This window comes from Protopterus annectens, chromosome 7.part0 (genome assembly GCF_019279795.1).
Source record: "Protopterus annectens isolate FY-2018-M chromosome 7.part0, PAN1.0, whole genome shotgun sequence".
Taxonomy (NCBI): Eukaryota; Metazoa; Chordata; order Ceratodontiformes; family Protopteridae; genus Protopterus; species Protopterus annectens.
In genome coordinates, this window is record NC_056739.1 from 1,496,703,781 (window position 1) to 1,496,721,305 (window position 17,525).

The window sequence follows — 17,525 nt, forward strand, 5'->3', positions numbered from 1 at the left end:
TTACCTAACAAAAGCAACAAAATGATAGGGGCTGAATTCGCTCTCATAAATCAACATGTGGAAGAGGCTGAGGGTGGTGAGTATGAGAATGCTGATGACCAACCCACAGTGAGGACTAGGAGAAGAGTGTACAGACCCAGGGTAACCTACCAGGGTCTACATGAGCTGGAGATAGTGGAGCACTATAGGGTAGACAGGGACCTCCTACAGCAAATTGTTGAGCTGTGCTGGCCACGCCTCACACACAAAACCAACAGAGGGGAACCTATCCCAATGGATACTAAGGTATGTGTAGGCTTAAGACTACTAGCCACAGGTACCTTCCAAAGGCCAACTGGGGATATCATGGGGATCTCACAGGCATCAGCATCCAGGGTATTCCACCAGTTCCTGGATGCCATGTCAGCACATGCTGGTGAGCACATATATTTCCTCAACACCCATGAAGCATTGACCAGCAATATGTATCTTTTCCACCAAATAGCAGAATACCCTGAGGTAGTGGGTGCTATAGACTGCACACACATACACATCAAAGCACCACCCAGCGAGTGGGGTAGAGTCTACATAAACCACAAGGGCTGCCAGATCATGTGCAATGCCCAGGGCATTATAATGAATGTGTGTGCTGTCAGCCCTGGAAGCTGTCACGACTCTCACATCTGGCATATGACGCAGCTATACTGGAGTTTTGCCAGTGAGGACATCCCATATGGCCACCTAGTGAGGGATGCTGGTTAGGCACTGGAGCAGTGGCTGATGACACCCATCAGAAATGCACACACACCCGAACAAGAACTCCATAATGAGGCACACGTACAGACCAGAATCATAATAGAGTATGTGTTTGGGATGCTCAAGTCAGGGTTCCAGTGCCTGGACATATCCGGTGGAGCCTTGCAGTACTCACGAGCTACATGTACCCAAATTGTCATTGTATGTGCCATGCTACACAATATGATCTTGGAGTAAGAGCTGCAGTAGGAACAGCATGGGGCAGGGCCACACAGCCCCCCACCATTGCCAAGGCCTGCACAGGTACAGAGTGACTCGAAGGAGGAACAACCTGAGCCTGCCCCAGTAGGCAGAAGGATGCATGCCCAGTATGCCCAGGCCTTGGCAAAGAGGCTACACATAGCACATACACTGACACGGTAGGAACCCAGGGAAAGACACCATTCCAACTTGCACATACAGTAAAAGGGATGCCACACATGACACTAATTGTGCTTAACCATATATAGGGAGTGTACTATGTGCATCCAACATAGTCAGCCCTCCAGCACCATCCTCAGTACTGGCACAGTCACAAGGTAAGTCACACTCACTATCAATTGCTGAATGGAGTAGAATGAATGGAGTAGAATGTTTTGCTACCTGTATCTATGGTATGGATGTGAGCATGTTAGGGAATCAGGTGGCTGAATAGGATGCCAGCAGATAGTAGACACCTATATCGGCAACATGAAATCCTTAACAAATACTTGTGTCAACACAGTAGGCAGTACTAGACAAGTTGACAAAACCCATTACAGGACATGTGGTTGGCCAAATGTGTGTCCATAAGACACACATATGCATGTCAGTGAGGCTCACATACCCAACAACAGCCTCAGTCAGCAGGACAGGTGTAGACAAACACAAAGAAAGACTGTGCTAAGGCCTCTGATTTATGGCTATGGAGAACAGCCCCTCTCCAGACCTACACAGACAGACTACAAGAGGTCAGGCAGTGGAATGTTAGTTCTGAAGGGTAAGAAGTTTGAAACTGAAATGTAGGTCAACAAAACCTAAGAACTGTAGTACACTGATATGCCTGTTATCTGCATGATAGGTCAGAATACAGAATGAAATGCAGTACCTGATATACCAGAACAGTCATTTTTTTTTTTACACATACACACACACACACACACATATATATATATATATATATATATATATATATATATATATATATATATATATATATCTACACACAGAATCTATATATGACCGTATATATAACACAATATGCAGATGTATATAAATACATATATATGAATATATAAGCGTATGTACATATACCCATATAGCTACATATATATATATATATATATATATATATATATATATATATATATATATATATGTGTGTGTGTGTGTGTGTGTGTATCCATATCCTTATGTCTAAACATTACTGTTGTTTATACCTTCCCAGATGTATCACACCATATTTATCTGCTATGTGCATATTTAGATATAACATCATACATGATTCAACAGTAATATCACTAACAAGTACTACTCTATTGTAGAAATCATAGCAGTTGTTCAATACTATTCAGTATGTGTACTGACAGATATATTAGAAATCAGGATGAGAGTTTGTCTATTAATCAGAGTAAAGAAAGTAATGAAAATAAAGTGAAGGTTTGTATTTATTATACACAAGATGTTAGTCAGGTTCGAGATGCATATTCCAAGTTTTGGGATATATTAAAGGTTGACTCTAAGATATATAAGTTAATAGGTGATATGCCCAGCTTTACTTATAAAAACAAGATGAACTTACATAGGATCCTTTGCGGTCCCAAGACTTTAAAAGCTGGCCCATTGAATGTACATATGGATTATTGTACAAAGCCTTGTAAAAGATGTAATTATTGTAAATATATAAATAATACTAATAGGTTTATACATCCTGTCACTGCACGAGAGTTTGTTTTCCAAGTTAATGCTAGTTGTGTAACCAAACATCTGGTCTACCTCGCCACCTGTACGGCATGCCGAGCTTTTTATGTGGGCAAGACTGACAGGAGGCTGAGGGACCGGATTAAGGAACATATTTATGATATTAATGTTAAATCTTTGAAAAATGCCCTGTCCAAATTGTTTGTGGTAATACTCCAGAACATACTTTCAGGTTTCAAGTTATTCAAAGGAATTTTCCTAATGTTAGAAAGGGGGACATTAGGAATAAAACTGAAAAGATTGAGTGTCGATGGATTATTGGCTTAGAGCTGATAACACCCCAGGATTGAATGATAGGGTATCAATCAAGCCAATTCTAAAAGGTAGACCATTAAGGAAATAAGTTGTATTTATAAGTAAGCATATATTTTGCTGCTTATGGCGATGTATGGAAGTGAAATATTTTAAATATACTAATTATTCTTATTATTATTGTAATATTTTAGCATTCATTTTCCTTATGTATGTTTGTTGAATGCTCATACATGAGTATTTGATTTTTGATAGTTATTCATGAAGTTCGTATTTTTTATTTTTATATGTTATTGAATGTTTACGTATTAAGTTTATTCTTTGTATGCACTTTTATGGTGTTCTGTATATGGATTCTTTACTTATTTATTTATTTAATAAGTTAGATAGATGTGTTTTATGGTGCATACCCTTAAGTAGGTCAGATAGATTTTTATTTGAATGTTTTTAATAGTTACTTCATTTGTAATTGCACTTTAAATACAAGAACACTTTTTGTTTTAATTGAAAGTGGAAATGATGTCATTATATCCTGTAGTATTTAAGGTGTTCTTTTTTCTAAAAAAATTTTTGAGTTGGCCTGAAGAAGCCTAAACGGTGAAAGCGCTTGCCCTATATACTAATAAACGTGTTATTCTTTTTTGCCTGGAGTATATTTTCTGGAAGTTGGAGACTACTCGTTTTTTGAATCGGTATATTTTACTGAGACGAACTGTGACTATGATTTGCTATTTGGAGCATATCATTAAGTCCGTCTCCAGTGTTTGGTTTATGTTTTTCATTTTTGGAGATTATTACAGCAACTATTTTCTTTTGGCTTTATTTATATTTTGCTGCACATTTGTAATGGCGGAACTTGCTCAAGATGTTGTTGAATTGCCGTATAAACCTGAATTGAATTTCAACTACACGCAGTGATTTGAATCTTACGTTGCTGGGAAGGAGAACCCGCTTTTAGCGTATGACATCACTGGTGATTCCATGGATGAAGTTACTGAACAAGATAACTACAGTGGCCTTAGTATGTTGCTTGACCAGATGGAATTTGACTTTATTAAGCTGAAATGCCTGCAATTACAATGGCAACACTTTGAACTTTGTATTGAATGGAAGATTGTTCCGAGAGGTTTACGCATACTTAAAATGCCTACAACAGGTACTCTTTATCCAGACTTGTTATATAAATGGCAGTTGATTAATATTGATACTAGTATGCGATATATGCAGCTATTGATTGATTATTTTTCAATAGAAGAAAACTTGTTGAGAGATAAAGTAAAGGAACAGCAACAGCACGTACTTGAGACTTATCCGAGCCATGCTTTAGATAAAAGCTTTAACAAATTGCTGGACAATGTATTTTTCTTTGAAAAAAAAGCTGCTAGAACAGAAACAGAGCAAAATTCGAAGGGATACACTTGATTTTAAGAGAGGCCAAATCTTCACTTGGCCAAGGGCTGATAAAGTGACTAGTGACAATGTTGGAAATAGTAACAACAAGTTCCAACAGAGAAATATAAACAAAGCTACAGGTCATAACGTGAGAGACATTAACTTAAACACACATTTGAATGTTAACAATGAAATTGTCACTAATGGTGATGGGACTAATTTGGTCATTAATGATGGTCTTAAAGAGATTAATAACAGGATGGTAGATAATCATCATATAGTTGTGACTGTAGCTGATGTTCATAATGAAAATGTTCTTAAACCTGCTGTTCTTCATAGCCCTGCAAGTCATCCTATTAGTAATTCTCGAATGGTTGATAGAAGTGATGATATCACTCCTTTAGAGAGCATTTCTGATTTTAATTTTTCTAATGGTAATATTCAGTCAGATATAATGGTAGTCAGAAAGAAAATAAGTAATGATGTTAGTACCAAGGTAGGAGAGGGTGAGATGGCCCCTTTCCCCATATCAGAATTTCGAAGGAAAGGGAGGGATCGCTCTATGAGTCAAGGAAGGCAGAAGAAGAGAGCAGCCAAGGAGGAACACATAGGGCCCACCTTGAAGAAAATGTGGGAAAGGGCGACCAATCATTAATTTGGAATATATCTGATAGATATCTCTCAGAAGAGGAAGTTTATGTTCTAGAGAAAGGCCTCTCGTTTATTCCTTCTACCAGAAGTGACATTACTGATTCAGTGATGGATCTTAAACTGTTTGTACGTAATCTACAACTAAAATTAAACTATGGTTGTTCCAATCCTAGTGCTGAATGAGAATGTTATAGAAAGCCTAGCAGTTATGTTCCCATTTTACATCCCTTAGTGGATGCTTTTTCGAAGTTTGTAGAAAAAGAACTTCATCTAAGAGCTAAAAATAATCGCCATAAGAAATGGTATGGAAATATGAATTATAAACATAGGCTTGCATTGAGAGATCTTAAAAATGATGGTAATATTGTTATTAGACCGGCCGATAAAGGCAGACCTATTGTTATTATGAATAATAAAGATTATATTTTGAGTATGAAACATCTTTTAAGTGATTCACACTTCTACAAGTGTATAAGCCTTCAATATTTAGAAAAGATTGTCAACAGGGTGTTTATCACCCTTTTGCAAATGGCCAATACAGCTATGATTAGCGATGAGTTGTTTAAATACTTCTCAGTTAGTGAACCTATGATTCCATGCATACAGGGTCTACCTAAGATCCATAAGAACCCTAGAAGCCCCCCTATGAGACCGATAGTGGTGGGGAGAGGGTGGGTAACCGAACCCATCTCCATATATCTAGAAACTAAATTAAGATCAGTGGTTAATCAGTATGCATATATATTGAAGGACACTCAACAATTTTTAATTATGTTATATGACAGTATGAAAAATGTTACTCCAGATGAACACCTTATTTTTGCCACTCTTGATGTTCACTCACTGTTTACTTGCATACCTAATTCTGATGGTTTAGGGAGTATACGTAGATGTTTAGAGAACCATGGTTCTTTTACTGGCACACAAGTTGAGACTTTGTGCCTGATGGAAATAGTTCTTGCTAATAATGTTTTTGTTTTGATGACAAATTTTATATTCAGAGAGATGGTGTGGCTATGGGCACTTCATGTGCCAATAGCTACACCAATCTGGTTATGGCTGATTGGGAGAATAGCCTTTTGGATTATTTTAGACAATTTGTTAAGTTTTATGTTCAGTTTGTAGATGACCTTTTTCTTGTTTGGAGCTCAGATGATATTAAGCTGGGTGAATTTTTACAACAGATAAATATGCTAACTAGCTATTTGAAATTCACTTTAGAGGCATCTGAAACTATAGTTTCGTTCTTGGATGTTTATATAGAAAGAACTACTACTGGTCTAGTTAACACTGGTGTGTATAGGAAAGAATGTTATAGGAATACACTTTTACACAGAACTAGTATGCATCCTAAATTTATTTTTAAAAATATTATTAGAAGTCAGGCTATGCGGGTGTCCCATTTGCATTCATCTGACTTAGGGTATAGGAATGAATTATCTGAGCTCAAACAGAAATTTGAGGAGAGATCCTACAATACCGAAGAGATTTTAACAGGCTTTTCAGGCCTGGATGAATTGCGACAAAATAGTGCATATCCTTATTTTGCCTCTAGGAATCAGGATGAGAGTTTGTCTATTAATCAGAGTAAAGAAAGTAATGAAAATAAAGTGAAGGTTTGTATTTATTATACACAAGATGTTAGTCAGGTTCGAGATGCATATTCCACGTTTTGGGATATATTAAAGGTTGACTCTAAGATATATAAGTTAATAGGTGATATGCCCAGCTTTACTTATAAAAACAAGATGAACTTGCATAGGATCCTTTGCGGTCCTAAGACTTTAAAAGCTGGCCCATTGAATGTACATATGGATTATTGTACAAAGCCTTGTAAAAGATGTAATTATTGTAAATATATAAATAAGACTAATAGGTTTATACATCCTGTCACTGCATGAGAGTTTGTTTTCCAAGTTAATGCTAGTTGTGTAACCAAACATCTGGTCTACCTCGCCACCTGTACGGCATGCCAAGCTTTTTATGTGGGCAAGACTGACAGGAGGCTGAGGGACCGGATTAAGGAACATATTTATGACATTAATGTTAAATCTTTGAAAAATGCCCTATCCAAACGTGTTTGTAGTAATACTCCAGAACATACTTTCAGGTTTCAAGTTATTCAAAGGAACTTTCCTAATGTTAGAAAGGGGGACATTAGGAATAAAACTGAAAAGATTGAGTGTCGATGGATTATTGGCTTAGAGCTGATAACACCCCAGGATTGAATGATAGGGTATCAATCAAGCCAATTCTAAAAGGTAGACCATTAAGGAAATAAGTTGTATTTATAAGTATGCATATATTTTGCTGCTTATGGTGATGTATGGAAGTAAAATATTTTAAATATACTAATTATTCTTATTATTATTGTAATATTTTAACATTCATTTTCATTATGTATGTTTGTTGAATGCTCATACATGAGTATTTGATTTTTGATAGTTATTCATGAAGTTCGTATTTTTTATTTTTATATGTTATTGAATGTTTACGTATTAAGTTTATTCTTTGTATGCACTTTTATGGTGTTCTGTATATGGATTATTTATTTATTTATTTATTAACTTAGATAGATGTGTTTTATGGTGCATACCCTTAAGTAGGTCAGATAGATTTTTATTTCAATGTTTTTAATAGTTACTTCATTTGTAATTGCGCTTTAAATACAAGAACACTTTTTGTTTTAATTGAAAGTGGAAATGATGTCATTATATCCTGTAGTATTTAAGGTGTTCTTTTTTCTAAAAATTTTTTTGAGTTGGCCTGAAGAAGCCTAAATGGTGAAAGCGCTTGCCCTATATACTAATAAACGTGTTATTCTTTTTTGCCTGGAGTATATTTTCTGGAAGTTGGAGACTACTCGTTTTTTGAATCGGTATATTTTACTGAGACGAACTGTGACTATGATTTGCTATTTGGAGCATATCATTCTGCCGTCTCCAGTGTTTGGTTTATGTTTTTCATTTTTGGAGATTATTACAGCAGCTATTTTCTTTTGGCTTTATTTATATTTTGCTGTACATTTGTAATGGCGGAACTTGCTCAAGATGTTGTTGAATTGCCGTATAAACCTGAATTGAATTTCAACTACACGCAGAGATTTGAATCTTACGTTGCTGGGAAGGAGAACCCGCTTTTAGCGTATGACATCACTGGTGATTCCATGGATGAAGTTACTGAACAAGATAACTACAGTGGCCTTAGTATGTTGCTTGACAAGATGGAATTTGACTTTATTAAGTTGAAATGCCTGCAATTACAATGGCAACACTTTGAACTTTGTATTGAACGGAAGATTGTTCCGAGAGGTTTACGCATACTTAAAATGCCTACAACAGGTACTCTTTATCCAGACTTGTTATATAAATGGCAGTTGATTAATATTGATACTAGTATGCGATATATGCAGCTATTGATTGATTATTTTTCAATAGAAGAAAACTTGTTGAGAGATAAAGTAAAGGAACAGCAACAGCACGTACTTGAGACTTATCCGAGCCATGCTTTAGATAAAAGCTTTAACAAATTGCTGGACAATGTATTTTTCTTTGAAAAAAAGCTGCTAGAACAGAAACAGAGCAAAATTCGAAGGGATACACTTGATTTTAATAGAGGCCAAATATTCACTTGGCCAAGGGCTGATAAAGTGACTAGTGACAATGTTGGAAATAGTAACAACAAGTTCCAACAGAGAAATATAAACAAAGCTACAGGTCATAACGTGAGAGACATTAACTTAAACAGACATTTGAATGTTAACAATGAAATTGTCACTAATGGTGATGGGACTAATTTGGTCATTAATGATGGTCTTAAAGAGATTAATAACAGGATGGTAGATAATCATCATATAGTTGTGACTGTAGCTGATGTTCATAATGAAAATGTTCTTAAACCTGCTGTTTTTCATAGCCCTGCAAGTCATCCTATTAGTAATTCTTGAATGGTTGATAGAAGTGATGATATCACTCCTTTAGAGAGCATTTCTGATTATAATTTTTCTAATGGTAATATTCAGTCAGATGTAATGGTAGTCAGAAAGAAAATAAGTAATGATGTTAGTACCAAGGTAGGAGAGGGTGAGATGGCCCCTTTCCCCATATCAGAATTTCGAAGGAAAGGGAGGGATCGCTCTATGAGTCAAGGAAGGCAGAAGAAGAGAGCAGCCGAGGAGGAACACATAGGGCCCACCTTGAAGAAAATGTGGGAAAGGGCGACCAATCATTAATTTGGAATATATCTGATAGATATCTCTCAGAAGAGGAAGTTTATGTTCTACAGAAAGGCCTCTCATTTATTCCTTCTACCAGAAGCGACATTACTGATTCAGTGATGGATCTTAAACTGTTTGTACGTAATCTACAACTAAAATTAAACTATGGTTGTTCCAATCCTAGTGCTGAATGAGAACATTATAGAAAGCCTAGCAGTTATGTTCCCATTTTACATCCCTTAGTGGATGCTTTTTCGAAGTTTGTAGAACAAGAACTTCATCTAAGAGCTAAAAATAATCGCCATAAGAAATGGTATGGAAATATGAATTATAAACATAGGCTTGCATTGAGAGATCTTAAAAATGATGGTAATATTGTTATTAGACTGGCCGATAAAGGCAGACCTATTGTTATTATGAATAATAAAGATTATATTTTGAGTATGAAACATCTTTTAAGTGATTCACACTTATACAAGTGTATAAGCCTTCAATATTTAGAAAAGATTGTCAACAGGGTGTTTATCACCCTTTTGCAAATGGCCAATACAGCTATGATTAGCGATGAGTTGTTTAAATACTTCTCAGTTAGTGAACCTATGATTCCATGCATACAGGGTCTACCTAAGATCCATAAGAACCCTAGAAGCCCCCCTATGAGACCGATAGTGGTGGGGAGAGGGTGGGTAACTGAACCCATCTCCATATATCTAGAAACTAAATTAAGATCAGTGGTTAATCAGTATGCATATATATTGAAGGACACTCAACAATTTTTAATTATGTTATATGACAGTATGAAAGATGTTACTCCAGATGAACACCTTATTTTTGCCACTCTTAATGTTCACTCACTGTTTACTTGCATACCTAATTCTGATGGTTTAGGGAGTATACGTAGATGTTTAGAGAACCATGGTTCTTTTACTGGCACACAAGTTGAGACTGATGGAAATAGTTCTTGCTAATAATGTTTTTGTTTTGATGACAAATTTTATATTCAGAGAGATGGTGTGGCTATGGGCACTTCATGTGCCAATAGCTACACCAATCTGGTTATGGCTGATTGGGAGAATAGCCTTTTGTTTAAATTGGATTATTTTAGACAATTTTTTAGTTTTATGTTCAGTTTGTAGATGACCTTTTTCTTGTTTGGAGCTCAGATGATATTAAGCTGGGTGAATTTTTACAACAGATAAATATGCTAACTAGCTATTTGAAATTCACTTTAGAGGCATCTGAAACTATAGTTTCGTTCTTGGATGTTTATATAGAAAGAACTACTACTGGTCTAGTTAACACTGGTGTGTATAGGAAAGAATGTTATAGGAATACACTTTTACACAGAACTAGTATGCATCCTAAATTTATTTTTAAAAATATTATTAGAAGTCAGGCTATGCGGGTGTCCCATTTGCATTCATCTGACTTAGGGTATAGGAATGAATTATCTGAGCTCAAACAGAAATTTGAGGAGAGATCCTACAATACCGAAGAGATTTTAACAGGCTTTTCAGGCCTGGATGAATTGCAACAAAATAGTGCATATCCTTATTTTTCCTCTAGGAATCAGGATGAGAGTTTGTCTATTAATCAGAGTAAAGAAAGTAATGAAAATAAAGTGAAGGTTTGTATTTATTATACACAAGATGTTAGTCAGGTTCGAGATGCATATTCCAAGTTTTGGGATATATTAAAGGTTGACTCTAAGATATATAAGTTAATAGGTGATATGCCCAGCTTTACTTATAAAAACAAGATGAACTTGCATAGGATCCTTTGCGGTCCTAAGACTTTAAAAGCTGGCCCATTGAATGTACATATGGATTATTGTACAAAGCCTTGTAAAAGATGTAATTATTGTAAATATATAAATAAGACTAATAGGTTTATACATCCTGTCACTGCACGAGAGTTTGTTTTCCAAGTTAATGCTAGTTGTGTAACCAAACATCTGGTCTACCTCGCCACCTGTATGGCATGCCGAGCTTTTTATGTGGGCAAGACTGACAGGAGGCTGAGGGACCGGATTAAGGAACATATTTATGACATTAATGTTAAATCTTTGAAAAATGCCCTATCCAAACGTGTTTGTAGTAATACTCCAGAACATACTTTCAGGTTTCAAGTTATTCAAAGGAACTTTCCTAATGTTAGAAAGGGGGACATTAGAAATAAAACTGAAAAGATTGAGTGTCGATGGATTATTGGCTTAGAGCTGATAACACCCCAGGATTGAATGATAGGGTATCAATCAAGCCAATTCTAAAAGGTAGACCATTAAGGAAATAAGTTGTATTTATAAGTAAGCATATATTTTGCTGCTTATGGTGATGTATGGAAGTGAAATATTTTAAATATACTAATTATTCTTATTATTATTGTAATATTTTAACATTCATTTTCATTATGTATGTTTGCTGAATGCTCATACATGAGTATTTGATTTTTGATAGTTATTCATGAAGTTCGTATTTTTTATTTTTATATGTTATTGAATGTTTACGTATTATGTTTATTCTTTGTATGCACTTTTATGGTGTTCTGTATATGGATTATTTATTTATTTATTTATTAAGTTAGATAGATGTGTTTTATGGTGCATACCCTTAAGTAGGTCAGATAGATTTTTATTTGAATGTTTTTAATAGTTACTTCATTTGTAATTGTGCTTTAAATACAAGAACACTTTTTGTTTTAATTGAAAGTGGAAATGATGTCATTATATCCTGTAGTATTTAAGGTGTTCTTTTTTCTAAAAAAATTTTTGAGTTGGCCTGAAGAAGCCTAAACGGTGAAAGCTGCCTTTATATATATATACAACAAACATGTTTTTTTTTTTGAGTATATTTTTCTGGAAGTTTGGACTAGGATTTTTTTTTATATTTTACTTACTGAGCTGACTGTGACTGTGATTTGCTATTTGGAGCATATCCCTTCTCATCAGTGTTTTTGGTTTCTGCTTTTTTTTTTTTTGGAGATAGAGCAGCAGCTTCTTTTTCTTGGCTATATTAGAAAAAAAAAAATAACAGTTGTGATGACAGTTGTGGTTGGTGGTTGTGACTGTAGTGTACATGGTCCTGGGTTCAAGACCTGCAAGGGCTGTTTATTTTGTTGCTGGGAAGAACAAGAGCTGTTGGATAGAGTGATTAAGGGAGTTTTGAACAGCTTTAAGTGAGTTTGTACAATGGTAAACACTGCTAACATATAGTTAAACGTACAGGCGCTTACACCATGTAGGCTTTGCTTACCAGTGCACAAATGTGCTTAGCATTTATATTGCAGCAATGCTGAAACCTACTAAGCATGGCTCAGGCCTGGTAACCAGTGCTCACATTCTGTTCTGAAAAAAACAGCAGGATAATGACACCCTTAATAAGTGTATTTAATACTGTGTACATAGCATGCGTCTATGTGCTGTCATTACAGTAGCAAGGTGTTTGAGTCTACAGTTTGGGACACCTGAGTATATATGGCTTGCACAATACTCTTTTCTGTTTGAATGTGTTACATACATGGGTAGTAACCCAGGTTATATGCAGTCACACTGGCATGTAGTGTATCATTACATTACTACTGTTCATAGGTTCATAGGCAGGTACTAGGCTATCTGCCTGAGGGCATTTATAAGCCTAGTCAGAGTGTGTCAGCTTTCACCACCCCATTGATTAATTAACTGATCATCTGTCAATCAGAGCCAATGAAGTGATCCCAGGCATGTATTTTCTGTTACCCATCCACTCATCAAGGTTTCTCTTGAAGAGTGTTAGTGAGGGGCTCTGCCTAATGTAGTTAGGAATTTTGTTACAAATCATGGAGAGTCTCTGTGACAGGAATCTATCCCTCCAGCATGTTCTATTTATTGTTGTGGTGAGGTTTATCTCACTAGAGCACGTGGCTCGCAGTGACTTGGATTTCTTTAGGTGGAGCATGTCCATCAATTCTGAGTTGGACATGGCTTTGTAAGTCAAGCAGAGGTCACCTCTGAGTAAATGATATGCCACTGAGTATAGCCAGAGGTTTTTCAGTGGGGCTGCATAGAACATATGTTTGAGGCCAGTAATCCTCTTGGTGAGGTACTTTTGTGGTCTTTCCAGCTGTTGGAAGTGTTTTGTGAGGTGCATCCCAAATGGGGCATTGTACTCTATGATGGGTCTGATGAATGACAAGTAGAGGGGCACTATAACCTCTTTATTTCTAGATGCGAACACTTTAGTAATTAGATGGGCCACATAGAAAGATTTCCTAACTACTTTGGTAATATGATTGTCAAAGGAGAGATTACTATCTACCTGGGTCCCCAGATCTCTTATTACTTCTTCTGTATTAAGGGGGCTGCCACCTATGTGGTAATTCTTGGGTGTTTTGTTTTTCCCAAATGGGATGATTACGCATTTTTTGGCATTTAGCTTGAGGCCATGACTTTGACACCAGGTGTCCGTCTCAGTAAGGCCCATTTGGAGGATGTCCATGTTAGCCGGAGAGTCAATTATGGCTCCCAGTTTGCAGTCATCAGTGAACTTGGTTAGCCATAGTCCTCCTGTGTTTGCCTGTACTTCTGAAAAGTATATGCCGAACAGTAGGGGGTCCCAGGACCGAGCCTTGTGGGACACCACTTGTGACTGGTTTAGAGTCGGACCTGGAGCCCGCTATTCTTACCGTGTGATTTCTGTCTTTAAGTCAGTTGGCAACCCATCTCATGACATAGGGGTTTATGTTCAGGCTTGTGAGTATTTCTGTAATACCTGAGTAGGGAATGGTGCCGAAAGCCTTGGTGAGGTCAAGGTAGGCTGTGTGAACCACCTTTCCCTCATCTATGGCCTTGGTGACTGTCTCGAAGAAGTCAACCAGGTTAGCCCTTAACAAAGCCGAACTGGGTCAGGTAAAGTGTTTGGAGGTTCCCAATGTCTTTGTTAATGAGTTCCATGATGATGCGCTCCATAGCATTGCAGACCAGGCTAGTTAGGCTTATGGGGTGTTAGTTACCAGGGTCAGTTGTGACCCCTCCTTTGTGGAGAGGAATAACCGTTGGAGAGGCTGAGGTTGAACAGCGTGTTTAGGTGGGGGTTAGTTCATTCTGTAGTTCATGCAAGACACAGCCTGGGACACCATCTGGTCCCATTGATGCTGTGTTTTTGGCTTTTGAAAGGGCTGTTTTCACCTGTGTGTCTGTGATTTTTTGGGACACTACACTTTTCTGGTATTGTTATTGGCCCTTTTGGAGGTGAGAGAGGGGTGAAGTTTGCACTTAATCTATCTGCCAGGATGTTGGTAATATTAGTAGGTTCAGTATATTTTGTGCTATTTTACACTAGTCCAGTGCATATCCGCAAGTTGCCACTTAGAGTCTTAACATAGCTAAAGAAGGCATTGTGGTTATCTTTTGAATCCTTGGCTATTTTTCTTTTGAAGTTAGCCTTGGATGATTTCATGTGGGACCTTAGTTTCTTACTGATACTGATCAGGGATGTCTTTCCTTCTTGGGATTTGCTTTTTTTCTGAACTAGTTTCCTCCTTCTATTGTATAGCCTGTTTATTGCAGGGGTCCACCAAACTGGTTTCCTTCTCTTAGAGGAGTGAGTCTTGGTTTTGCTAAGGATTGCATGATCCATGCATCCTTGTAAGTACTCATAGAGTGCAATTGTAAAGGTTTCTGCATCTTGGGCAGCGTTATCCTTTAGTGTGGGGGCTGTGAAACTTACCACCTTTGTCTTAAGTAAGGTGAAATTTGCTTTAGAAAAGTTTTTTACTGTGGTTTCCTTAGTTGGGAGTGGTGGTGGGGTTGTGGACATCCAGAGTGATTAGTTTACGGTCTGATCTAACCAGTGACGGGTTGACCTTCAGTGTGGAACACCTGTCGCCCATGTTGGTGATGACCAGGTCCAGTATGTTTTCATCTCTGGTAGAGGAGTTTACCAGCTGATCCAGGGAGTTTGAGTTGATGAATTCCAGGAAGTGCTGGGCCTTGGAATTTGTACTTGAGTAGTTTTCCCAGTGAATGGCAGGGTATTTGAAATCGCCCAATATCACGGTGTTCAGTAGGACCTTCATGTTTTCCAGTGTCTCCAGAAAGGTGGAGTGGTGGTCCTGGGTCATGGAGGGTGATCTGTAGCAGGCCACAATTTGCATTGTAGATTTGCCTGATGTTAGTTGCACATGGATGATCTCAAAGGTATTATGCTGCACCACTAACCTGGAGGTGTAGGTATCCTTGATGAATATGGATACACGCCCTCCTTTTGTGTTTCGTTGACAGTTGTTGACAGTGCTTTTCCAAGTAAGAGTAGATTGCAGAATGTAGTACTGGAACCAAACACCCCTGCATGCAAAGATGGACTCTGAGTCCTGACTGTCATGTTCCTGATCTGTGAGCTGTGTCGCATTAAATATTTCCTACTGGATAAGGATCTGACATGTGGAAAATAACTGTAGATTACTGTGTGTATAGCACATGTCAGTGAGGGTTGCCTTTACGTAGTGACGTCAGATGTCTATCTGTCAACACATTCATCCTAATGCATAGCTAATTAACTAGCTGATGTCTGTCTGCCCTCTGTGCAGATATGCAGGTGTCGGGTATCCATCTTGGCTACTTACAGGCAATCTATGCTTGACTGACACTGACATGTCTGCCCAGCTGTGTTATGAATGCCACCACTAGGAATCCACACCCTGTATGCACCACATGCATTGGATACCTTAACTACACTACCACAGTCAACAGAACTTGCTTGGGTACAGGTCTCCAAGACATACACTGACAATGTTATATAATATATGTTGCATACATGTCAACTGGAGCACCTCACTGGCACTCTGCAAGAGGCAACCAGATGATTGGCTGATACATGTAACTCTCACTCTGAAGATCACCCCTGTGGTTTTCTGTTGATAGATGGCCTGCTGGCACATGGCAGGTGGCATGATACCATTGTACACACACCCCCTACACTTCCCATCTCTCCATGGACAATAGCTTGGTACACACCTATGAACACCTGCACTGATGGACACCAGTACTGATAACTGCATACGTGTGCATTACGGAGAATATCAGTGTCTGTGTTTTTGTAGATCTGTAGTTGGGAATAGATAATACCACTAGTGACAAGAGCCGCAATTACAGATAAATGCTGATAAAAATATTTATTACACTTAACGCTTCAGCTCCCAGGCCTGGCTGTAGTTGAGAATACCCTGAGGATCTTCACACCCACAGCACCCCCCATTGTCATCGTTAGATGTGGCTGCTGCTGTACCGGACATTACATCTACCGTGTTATACTCTTCTCCCTAAGGGCTACTTGGGGCTTGCAGTACGAGCACAACACTGTTGCACAAATGGATTGATAAGCATGGAATACCCACTGAGTTCTGGCAAGTATGTGTATGTTTACATGTGTGTATATTTGTAGGGTACAGCAATCTGAGGCAATATTCTCCTAATAGAATACACCTTGCTACACAGTATTAGGGAAAGTGATGTTGCTGACCGTAGGAGAGCCATAACAATGCATCACTCTTTTATGCCTGTGGCATGTCCATTAGATGCGTATCCCTATAGTAGCACTCTTGGGATAGACAAGGGGTTGTATTGAAGTCCTGGTCAATGTGTGATGGTGGGTATGTCAGAGTGTTATCATGGGTTTCAGTGCATACAATATCCACTGTGGGATGTGGGTGCTAGGTATACTATATTTACACCATGGTACCCCGATACATGCCCATGTTCCACTGTATGGGGACCACTGTCACCATCAACCATACAGGTAACTGATAACACTATCCAGCCCAGGTATGCATGTGCTGTGTGCAACTTATCTATAACAAAATGGACACACTGACAAGGTAGTTAGCACTGATAAGCCTAGGTATCTCAGATGTGTGTCTGACTGTTCTGTGTTTGTCAATGTGTATATGACAGTATGCCACACTATGTATTGTCCATAAACAACCAGTACATCCCCCATACTGTACAGGTCTGGGGATGTTCTTCAAGTAACATGTAACCTGGAACACACCTCATCCTAAAAGCTGTGTGGTGTGTGCAATTAAGGCCACACACATCAGTAGCACTACATACCTAGGTAGGGGTTCTAGTCCCAGTGTTGCCAAGTAAGTGTGTGTGTGTATGTGAAAGAATCTACTTCCGTTTGCAGAATATACATGTCCCAGGAGGTCGTCTGTCCAAGAACTGCCTGGCATATGTTAACATTTCACAGGTATCATCCTGTGGCAATACATTCCACTACAACTTGTGTAGATGTGTAAATGCCCTCTT